Raw genomic sequence first — 11,198 nt, forward strand, 5'->3', positions numbered from 1 at the left:
CTAACCAGTACCTCCTGAGCTCGAGTCTCTAGCTGCATATGTAGCAGAAGATGGCCTAATTGGCCATCATTGGGAAGAGAGGCCCCTTGGTCTTGCAAATTTTATATGACCCAGCACAGGGGAAGGCCAGGGCCAACAAGTGGGTAGGGGAGCAGGGGCTGGTGGGGGGTATAGGGAACTTTCAGTATAGCATTTGAAATGTAAATAAAGAATATAATTTAAAAAAAAAAAAAAAGAAAGAAAGATCCGGAGTTCACCTTCCTCAAAGATATAAAGGTCTGCTCTGCTTCAGCATTCATTACTTTGTGCCACCATGAATACTCTTCTATTCCTGGCCCCTGTGGGAACTTCTGGTGAATTTATGGTCTTCTGTGCTCCTCTTCTTCTAATTAAATAAAATGCAATGACTCCTGTTTCATTGATATGTCTGCTGTTTTAACACTGGTATTCACAATTCTTCTACAGCATCATTTCCACTTTTATAATCTCTCAAATTTACTTTACACCTGTATATATCAATACATTCTCTATAGCATACTTTGTTAAATTCAGTTGATTATAGAGGCTGAAAGGGAAGCCAAAGAGAAGATGACAAAATGAACCAAGAGGAATATTCCTCAGCAGCAACCATATGGGTATACAAAGCATAGTTCTTGAGGAACTTCGGAGAGAAGCAAGCAGTCGACTACACCACTAACGTTTAATTGGATCCCACTAATTATGTTCTTTGGTCATTTCTTCTGTTTTTCTCTGGAACTCTGAAAGGTTCTGAGACCACTAGGATCTAGTTACCTGTCCCAAATTTCTTGCCACTGGCAGACATCAAATCCTGTGTTGTTTACTGGTATTGGTGTTTCTGTTAGTGATTCTGCTCAGAATGTAATACTAAAAAAAAGTGGGAAGGAAAAATAATACTAAAACACTGAGCAATCCATCCTCTAACATCTAATTTGCTTCACCTCTCTATCTCTACCCTAGCCACTTTCCCTGCTGATGATGTTGATAATATCATTGGAGGCTATGTCTGCCAAGAGAACTCTGTCACCTACCAGGTATTCCTGAACTCTGGCTACCTCTTCTGTGGAGGATCCCTCATCAATGACCAATGAGTGTTGTCTGCAGCTCACTGCTACAAAAGCTAAGTGAGGGTTTCCTAACAACATTGTCCCCAGAGTGGGACATATTTACAGTAGGCATCTGCAAGGGCAAGTGTTACAGTTGGAGAGAAAAGGGAAAGGTGAGAAGGAAAGAAGGTGATGACAGAATCTCAAATTCAAAGCCCTTGGAAGAGCACAGAATGGAATATCTCACCAATATTATATGCACCACTACACACACACAGAAATGAATAGATAAAAAATAAATAAATATATTAATATGAAAGAAAGAAAAACATACATCTTGAAAGGACGAAAGGACTACGTTCTCACAATACAAAGGTTTTCTCATCTGGTAGCTTGGTCCTATAACAAGAAATTTTATTAGACATTTGGCAATACAACTGAATATTGCTTTATTTATTTTTTCCCAAGATATTTTATATTCTATTATGGGATTGCCTAAAAGTGTATATAAAATGAGCTTTTAATTTAATTTAATTATTTTAAAAAGTAATTAAAACACCAACTACATAGCCTCATAATCTAGATTGTGACTAATTAGTGTAGAGTGGAATCTTAAAAATGAACCTCTACACTGTCTCAGAATCTGGCTAAGAGTCAGATACCTAATGTTGACACTTCCGCTTTAATTGCCACAGTAGAGTGTTCTTTCACAAGGAAATTGGGATTAAAAGTTCCTGTGTGAAGTGAAAAATGTCTTAGTAGACAAAGAGAGCTTTAAATGATGCTATAGTTCTTTTATGGATAGATCTGTATTCTTCTACATGCTGACCTGTTGAACCAGCACCATTTGTTGAACATGCTTGCTTTTTTTCTACTGGGTTTGGATTCTATGTCAAAGACCAAGTGAACATAGGGGTGTGGGTTCATTTCTGGGTCTTCAGTTCTATTCCATTGATCGACCTGCCTATTTCTACACTAATATCATGGATTTTTTTTTTTTGAATCATGATTGCTCTACAGTACAGCTTAAGATCAAGGATCATATTCTCCCAGAAGTTCTTTAATTGTTGAGAATAGTTTCTGCTATCCTGGGTTTTTTGTTATTTCAAATGAATTTGAGAATTGCTCTTTCTAACTCTATGTAGAATTGAGTTGGAAGTTTAATGGGAGTCACATTAAATCTGCAGATTGCTTTCAGTAACATGAACATTTTTACCAATCCATGAGCATGGGGGATCATTTCATCTTCTGAGATCCTTTTTGAGTTCTATCTTCAAGGACTTGAAGTTCTTGTCATACAGATCTTTCACTTTCTTGGTTAGAGTCAAACCAAGATAGGTAGTACAATGTCCAATTTTCTGAATAACTGTCAGAGTGATTTCCAGAGTGGTTATACCAGCTTGCAATCCCACCAGCAATGGAGGAGTGTTCCTCTTTCTCTACATCCTCACCAGCATCTACTGTCACCTGATTTTTGAACTTAGCCATTCTGACTGGTGTGAAGTGAAATCGGAGAGTCGATTTGATTTGCATTTTCCTGATGGCTAAGGATGTTGAACATTTCTTTAGGTCCTTCTTGGCCATTCAAGTTTCCTCAGATGAGAATTCTCTGTTTAGCTCTATTTCCCCTGTTTTAATAGGGTTATTTGTTTCTCAGGAGTCTAACTTCTTGAGTTCTTTTTATATGTTGGATATTAGCCCTCTATTGGATGTGAGATTGGTAAAGATCTGTTCCTAATCTGTTGATTTCCATCTTGTCCTATTGACAGTGTTCTGTGCCTTACAGAAGCTTTGCAAGTTTATGAGGTCCCAACTGTCAATTCTTCATCTTAGAGCATAAGCCACTGGTGTTTTGTTCAGGAAATTTTCCCCTGTGCCCATGTGTTGAAGAATTTCCCCTCACTTTTGCTTCTATTAGATTCAGTGTATCTGGTTTTATGTGAAAGTCCTTGATATATTTAGATTTGAGCTTTGTACAGGGAGATAAGAATGGATCTATTTGCATTCTTCTACATGTTGACCTCCAGTTAAACTAGCACCATTTGTTGAAAATATTGTCTTTTTTCCAACAGATGGTTTTAGTTCCTTTGTCAAAGATCAAGTGACCATAAGTGTGTGGGTTTATTTCTGGGTCTTCAATTCTACTCCATTGACCATCCTGCCTGTCACTGTACCAATTTCTTACAGTTTTTATCACTATTGCTCCGTAGTACAGCTTGAGGTCAGGGACAGTGATTACCCAAAAGTTCTTTTATTGTTGAGAGTATTTTTTCACTATCCTGGCTTATTTGCTATTCCAAATGAATTTGAGAATTGCTCTTTCTAATGAAGAATTGAGTTGGAAATTTTATGAAAATTTTTTTGAATCTGCTTTTGTTAAGATGGCCATTTTTACTATATTAATTCTGGAATCCATGAGCTTGGGAGATCTTTCCATCTTCTGAAAAATTACAGAAGACTTCATGAATTTCAGTGTCATTTGCACAGAGGTCATGCTAGCCTTCTCTGTATTTCAATGTTAGTATATGTGCTTCCGAAGCAAGCACAAATACATAAATCTTTTAAAAATAATGTAAAATAGAGCCATATTGAACTTCAGTTGGAAGAGGCATGTCCAATCTCAAAATGGAGGATCATGACCCAAAGGAAGCAGAAGAGCGGAAAATGCTGAAACCACAGATGATATCTGAAGAGAACATTTTCAGAAATGAGGCACCCTTACAGACTATATGGTAATGAGTAATCTACCCCCTCCCCCCCAAAAAAAAATGTTCCTGGGTCTTTGCTTTAGTGAATTACTCTTTGGTTGAAGAGGTGGATGCTGCAGTATGTGCTTGGCCATACAGGATTGATGGGTATGTGGTGACATCAAAGAGACGTGTTTCTCAAGAGGATTCAGTAAAGCCTAGTGCCCATTTAATGGTAATGAAAATTTTCATTAATGATACTTGAAAAAATATAGTATAATATAATCTGAGAGACTAATTTGAAATGTATGGCAACATTGAAACCATAGAAGTTATGGAAGGCAGGAATATTGGGGAAAAAAAAGAGGATTTGCTTTTGTAGCTTTTTATGATCATGACACAGTTGAAAAAATGTTGTTCAGAAATCCCACACTATTATTGGACAAAATTGTGAAGCAAAAAAGCCCTTTCTTTTTTTTATTTAATTTTATATTTTTACTTATTCACTTTACCTCCCACTCATTTCCCCCTCACAGTCACTCGCTCCCACAATTCTCCCATTCTCATTTTCCTTCTCCTCTGAGCATGTGCCCCTTCCCACATGGCCCCATTCTGGTACTTCAGATCTCTGTAAGGCTAAGTGCTTCCTCTCCTACTGAGGCCAGACAAGGCAGCCCAGCTAGAATGACATATCACATATACAGACAAGAGCTTGTGGGATAGCCCTGGTTCCAGTTGTTCAGGACCCACATGAAAGCCAAGCTGCACATTTACTATATATGTTCAGGTATGTGTAGGTTCAGTCCATGTGTTTTCTTTGGTTCATAGTTCAGACTCTGAGAGCCCCGAAGTTTCAGGTTATTTGCCTGTGGAGTTCCTACCTCTTCAGGGTCCACAATCCTTCCTCCTACTCTTCCATAAGCATCCCCAGTGACCATCCACTATTTGGCTGTGGGTGTCTGTATCTGTCTGAATCAGTTACTGGGTGGAGCCTCTCAGAAGACAACATGCTCCTCCCTACAAGCATAACAGAGTATCAATTAACAATGTTAGCAATAATGCTTGCCCATGGGATGGGTCTCAAGTTGGGCCAATTATGGGTTGGCCATTCCCTCAGTTTCTGCTCCCTCCCCATGCATGTATTTCTTGCAGACAGAGTAAATTTTGGATCAAAAGTTCTGTGGGTGAGTTGGTGTCTCTATATGGGGTTTCTGTCTGGTTACAGAAGGTAGCCTCTTCAGGTTACATATCCTCAATGCACTGAGTCACAGCTAAGGTCACCCCCATTGATACTTGGGTACTTCCCTTATCCTGGATCTCTGTCTCTTCCACCAGATACCCATGAACACGTTAGCCCCATCTATTGAAGATTTCCATTCATTTTCATAGCCATCTAGCCATCTCTCCTGTACTTCTCCACACCTCATCCTGAACTGCCAGGATCCTCCTACCCTGGAGTGGGTTGAAATGAGACACTCAGATGCGGCTTTAAAGACTGATGGTTTCCAGATGGTCTAGCTCTCTAACCATACTGAAAGTTGATGATAACTACTAAAAAATGCTAAAATTTTTCTTGCTCATTCTAAGGGTTAAAAACTGCTGGCTTAGGTGATTAACACCTGCACACTAACAGCAGGGTATTAAGTAATGTAGCCTTTGTTTTATCTCTGCAGGAACTACAGAACTTTAACTTCTAGTCTGCCAGTTGAAGTCTCAGGATGAAAAAGAGACACATTGAAAAGTAATTCTAGTCTTTATTTCTTTTTTTTTTCTTTCTTTCTTTTTTATTATTATTATTATTTTCTTTATTTACATTTCAAATGCTATCCCGAAAGTTCCCTATAACCCCCAACCCTGCTCCCCTACTCACCCACTCCAACTACTTGGCCCTGGCCTTCCCCTGTGCTGGGTCATATAAAGTTTGCAAGACCAAGGGGCCTCTATTCCCAGTGATGGCCAATTAGGCCATCTTCTGCTACATATGCAGCTAGAGACACAAGCTCAGGGGGTACTGGTTAGTTCATATTGTTGTTNCNCCTACAGGGTTGCAGCCCCCTTCAGTTCCTTGGGTACTTTCTCTAGCTCCTCCATTGGGGACCCTGTGTTCCATCCAATAGCTGGCTGTGAGCATCCACTTCGGTGTTTGCCAGGCACTGGCATAGCCTCACAAGAGGCTGCAATATCAGGGTCCCTTCAGCAGAATCTTGCTGGAATGAGCATTAGTATCTAGGTTTGGTGGCTGATGATGGGATGGATTCCCGAATGGAGTAGTCTCTGGATAGTCCATCCTTTCATCTTAGCTCTAAATTTTGTCTCTGTACCTATATCCTTTCATGAGTAGTCTTTATTTCTAAGTTCTAAAAGTTTACTATGAAAGTTCTCTAAGTAAAAGGGGATCAAGATAAGGGAAAAGGGGATAAGTAGAGTGAGTGTGTTTTTCTCTTTTTCCTCAGCACTTATATATCTCTCATAATACCATGATCACATGGTAAATAGTTCATCACATTCCTACAGATGGACCTCAGTTCCGTCCTCGATCCACAGGAAAGCTCGGGTTCTGGTTACAGGCGAGCAAGGTGTTGGCATGGATGACAAACAAATACAGACACACAGTATATCTGAATGTATTTTTTCCAAGTAAACACCAGACTTTTAATACAGAAGAAAAACAGGAAAGCTAGGCGAATACATCCACCAAGGTACATTTACAAAAAACAAAGAAAATGCATACATAAAAAGATGGTGGGAGCCAGGCCTTGTTTACAACTGAAAATAGGAACAACCGTTATTAAGATGAGCTAAACACAGGAGCCAGGTGAATGATTTGATGCAATGCTAGTCTACTGTTACACCCACCACAGGGGTCCTTTAGTAAATACCTGATTGTGCTATTCCTCTGGGTCTAGTGAAAAACCTGAACTAGGGGAATTCTGTTCTACTAACCCTTTTATGAATAATACCTATTTCCTAGGACATTGTGTATTCCTGTGTATGGGTGTGACTAAGCTATTATTCTCAGTAATTGCTATGTAGACTAGCCCTGAGCTTTTCTAGCTCTATTCAAGTAAATTGTAATGCCTAATTAGTTCACTGTCTCTACTAGAAGTAAATTTGAATGTTACTGAATAGGTAATTTTCTTCCTGAATTTCAAGCTCAAGGTCAGCTTCAAGGATTTTCTCGGACATTGGAACACTGGTGGAGGCTTAGCTATATGTCAAAATCAATCCTTAAAGGCACTTATAATAAAACAATACTAAAAGAGAGCACACGGATCCATACACCAGACTAACATGGGGACAGGTTTTGAGTGTACATGGTATGGGAATGCCAAGGTTCCAGGAGGCTAAGTTTACATGAAACTCTTTGCCTTGTGACTGCTTCCTGGCTTTTAGGCCTGTCATGAAAACTTCACTGGAGTGGATGTAGCATCACATGTTTACACATAAACTCAAATCATAAACTGAATAAGAATGTATAAAACAGAGAATGTTTGCATGCATGTCCATTAGGAGAAATTTTCTGGCTAAACATTCATCATCTGTCACCAGATTTGCAGGTCCATGGAGAGTTAAAGACTACAATTCATGTGACCTAGGTATTAGTGATATTTGTATAGATAAACCCAGTCAATATTTTATCTTCTATCCTAGCACCTATGGTAAATCATTAGTTCCCTTTTTATGACCTTTGGTTAATGGTTTTATAACCTCTTGGAATGTGCTCTAAGTTTCAGAATTCCTGCTTACTATCTCACAGGCAATTAACTCATGACACTAAAGACTGGCAGAGTTCTCATTGCAGTTTTGGCTATCATAAAGGACCTAATAGCAGTCACAGTATAAAAGAGATTAATAAATATTGATATAATTTTAGGAATTCTTATAGGATCATCATTAAAAATTAACAAGTCTTCTATTTGTCTATATATCATCACAACAAGACAGCACATCTTTGTTGTTCTGCAGAAATCTGCTCAAAAGGGTGGGCTAATACCTAGTGGTATATAACAGAAAGTACGTATTAATTGCAAAAATCTATCCTAAAATGAATCCCTTATGGGCCTTGCTTATCAAAGCAAATCTGTCATGGATTTTTTTTTTAATCCAAGGTGGACAATCTCAGGATGATCAACTGTTTAATTATGAGGTTGTCCTATAACAACTCCTGACACCAACCCCCCCCACACACACACACATACATTTCCCTCCACTATCCTCCCTTGGTTCCCTCTATCCCTCTGTCTCTTATGTCCACGTTATTCTCCCTGTTATGTGAAGTCCAAGAATCCTCACTTGGGCCTTCCTTCTTGTTTAGCATCTTTGAGTCTGTGGAGTGTAACATGGTACCTATATTTTATGGCTAATATCCATTTATAAGTGAGTATATACCAGGCATGTCATTTAGAGCTGGGTTATGTCACACAGAATGATATTCTCAAGTTCCATCCATTTGCTTGCAAAGTTTATGATGTCTTGGTTTTTAAGATCTGAAGCATATTCCACTGTGTAGATGAGCCACATTTTCTTAATCCACTCTTCAGTTGAGAGACTTCTAGGTTGTTTCCACTTCCTGGATATTACAAATAAAGTTACTATGAACATAGCTGAGCAAGTGTCCTTGAGGGATGGTAGAGCATCTTCTGGTTATATGGCCAGGAGTGGTATAGCTGGGCCTTGAGGTAGAACTATTCCCAGTTTTCTGAAAAACTGCCAAATTGACATCCAAAGTGTTGTACGAGTTTGCACTTCCACCAGCAATGAAGAAGTATTCCCTTTGATCCACATCCTTGCCAGCATATGCTATCTATTGAGTTTTTGATCTTAGCTATTCTGATGGGTATAGTATTGAACCTCAGAGTTATTTTGATTTGCATTTTCCTGATGACTAAGTAACTTGAACATTTCTATAAGTGCTTCTTAGCCATTCAAGATTCCTCTGCCAAGAATTCTGTTTAGCTATTTCACATTTTTTTAACTGGGTTATTTGGGTTGTTGGTGTCTAACTCCTTGAGTTCTTCAGAAATTTTAGATATTAGTCCTCTGGAAGGGTTAGGGTTGGTGAAGATCCTTTCCCAATCTTTAGGCTGCATGTGTTTTATTGAATGTATCCTTTGTCTTAGAAAAGATTTGTGGTTTCATGAGGTCCCATTGATCAATTGTTGATCTTATAGCCTATGCCATTGGTTTTCTATTCAGAAAACTGTCTCCTGTACCAACAGGTTCAAGGCTATTTTTCACTTTCTCTTTTATGAGATTTAGTGTATTCAGTTTTACACTGAGGTGCTTGATCCACTTGGACTTGAGTATTTTGCAGTGTTATAAGTATGGATCTATTTTCATTGTTCATCATATAGACATCTAGTTAGTCCAGCACCATTTGTTGGAGATTCTCTCTTTTCTCCACTGTAAGGCTTTTGTTTCTTTACCAAAAATCAAGAGTCCTTATGTGTGTGGCTTTATTTCTGGGCCTTTACTTTGATTCCACTGATCAGCCTTTCAATTTCAGTACTAATACCATGCAGTTTTTATCACTATTGCTCCATAGTACAACTTGAGGTCAGGGATGATGATTCCTGCTGAAGTTCTTCAATCTTTCAGGATTTCGGCTATCCTGGGTTTTTTGTTTTCCATATGAGATTAAGAATTGCTTTTGTTTTCCATATGAGATTAAGAATTCCTCTTCTGCCCGGCAGTGGTGGCACATGCCTTTAATCCCAGCACTCAGGAGGCAGAGGCAGGTGGATTTCTGAGCTCAAGGCCAGCCTGGTCTACAAAGTGAGTTTCAGGACAGCCATGACTATACAGAGAAACCCTGTCTCAAAAAACCAAAAAAAAAGAAAAAAAGAAAAAAATGCTCTTCCAAGGACTATAAAAACTTGTGTTGGAATTTTGATGGGGATTGCATTGACTCTATACATTGCTTTTGGTAAGACAGCCATTTTGATTATGTTAATCATACCTATCCATGAGAATGGGAGATCCTTCTATCTTCTGAAATCTTCTGTAATTTCTTTCTTCATGGACTTGAAGTTCTTGTCATGCGGATCTTTCACTTGCTTGGTTAGAGTTACACCAAGATATTTTATATGCTTCATGACTATTGTAAATCATTTTGTTTCCCTAATTTCTTTTTCAGTACATTTAACATTTGAATAAAGAATGGCTACTGCTTTCTTTGAGTTAATTTTGTATCCAGCCACTTGGCTGAAGGTGTTATCAGCTGCAGATGTTTTCTGGTAGGACTTTTTGTATCTTTTATGTATACTATCATGTCATCTGCAAACGGTGATACTTGGACTCCTTCCTTTCCAATATGTCTCCCTTTATATCCTTTAGTTGTTTTATTGCTCTGGCTAGAACTTCAAGTACTGTATTAAATAGATAGGAAGAAACTGTACAGTCTTGTCTTAGCCCTGACTTTAGTGGAAATGTTTTAAATTTCTATTCATTTAGTTTGGTGTTGGTTCTTGGATCACTGTATAGTATTTTGATTATGTTAAGATATGTGCCCTATGTTCCTGGTTTCTCTTATACCTTTAACATTAAGGGGTGTTGGGTTTTTATCGATGGCTTTTTCAGTATCTAATGAGACATTCGTGTAATTTTTTTCTCTCAGGTTGTTAATAGTGTGGATTACATTGGTGGATTTTCCTTTTGTCCCATTTTGTTAAGTATTTTTTTTATCAAACTTATAAAAAAAATTAAAATATACAACTCAGTGTTAACATTTTTAAGTTATTAAAATAATCTGTAATAGGTAAATGCCTCTTAAATACAGATGATATCTTCTGAAGTTAAAAGTAATATGCATTCAAGCAGTTTTTTAAATCTATTTGAAACATTAAACATGACATAAGTAGTAAAAACTCTTATGAAGTCCTCTATGAAAGGAAATTGTGACAAGTTCCTGATTAGGCAGAACTGTTCCATCTCCAAGGGAAAATACACAGAGGAACTGTGGCTTCCTAGAATGTATTGGGTAGTATTCCTTCTGTTTCTATTCTGTGGAATAGTTTGAAGAGTATTGGTATTAGGTCTTCTTTGAAGATCTGATAATTCTCCCATAAACCCATATGGTCCTGGGCTTTTTTGGTTGGGAGACTATTAATGACTGCTTCTATTTTTTTAGGGGTTGTGGGACTGTTTAGATGGTTTACCTGATTTTTTTTAACTTTGGCACCTGACATCTGTCTAGAAAATTGTCCATTTAATCCAGATTTGCCAGTTTTGTTGAGTATAAGCTTTTGTTGTAGGATCTAATGATATTTTGAATTTCCATAATTATATCCCCCTTTTCATTTCTGATTTTATTAATTTGGATACTGTCTCTGGGCCCTCTGGTTAGTCTGGGTAAGGGTTTATGTATCTTATTGATTTTCTCAAAGAATAAGCACTTGGTTTTCTTGATTTTGTGTGTGTGTGTGTGTGTGTGTGTGTGTGTGTGTGT

General features: G+C 38.0%; 1 non-coding gene and 1 gene segment (V, D, J or C); one reads left to right on the plus strand and one right to left on the minus strand.

Moving 5' to 3' along the window:
- Positions 1 to 11,198, plus strand: part of LOC110316504 — a 359,339-nt gene that overhangs the window by 304,173 nt on the left and 43,968 nt on the right.
- LOC115063447 lies at positions 3,509 to 3,610 on the minus strand. The gene has a single exon (XR_003843323.1). It is a non-coding gene; the product is annotated as a U6 spliceosomal RNA (small nuclear RNA).

Source organism: Mus pahari, chromosome 2, assembly GCF_900095145.1.
Source record: "Mus pahari chromosome 2, PAHARI_EIJ_v1.1, whole genome shotgun sequence".
Taxonomy (NCBI): Eukaryota; Metazoa; Chordata; class Mammalia; order Rodentia; family Muridae; genus Mus; species Mus pahari.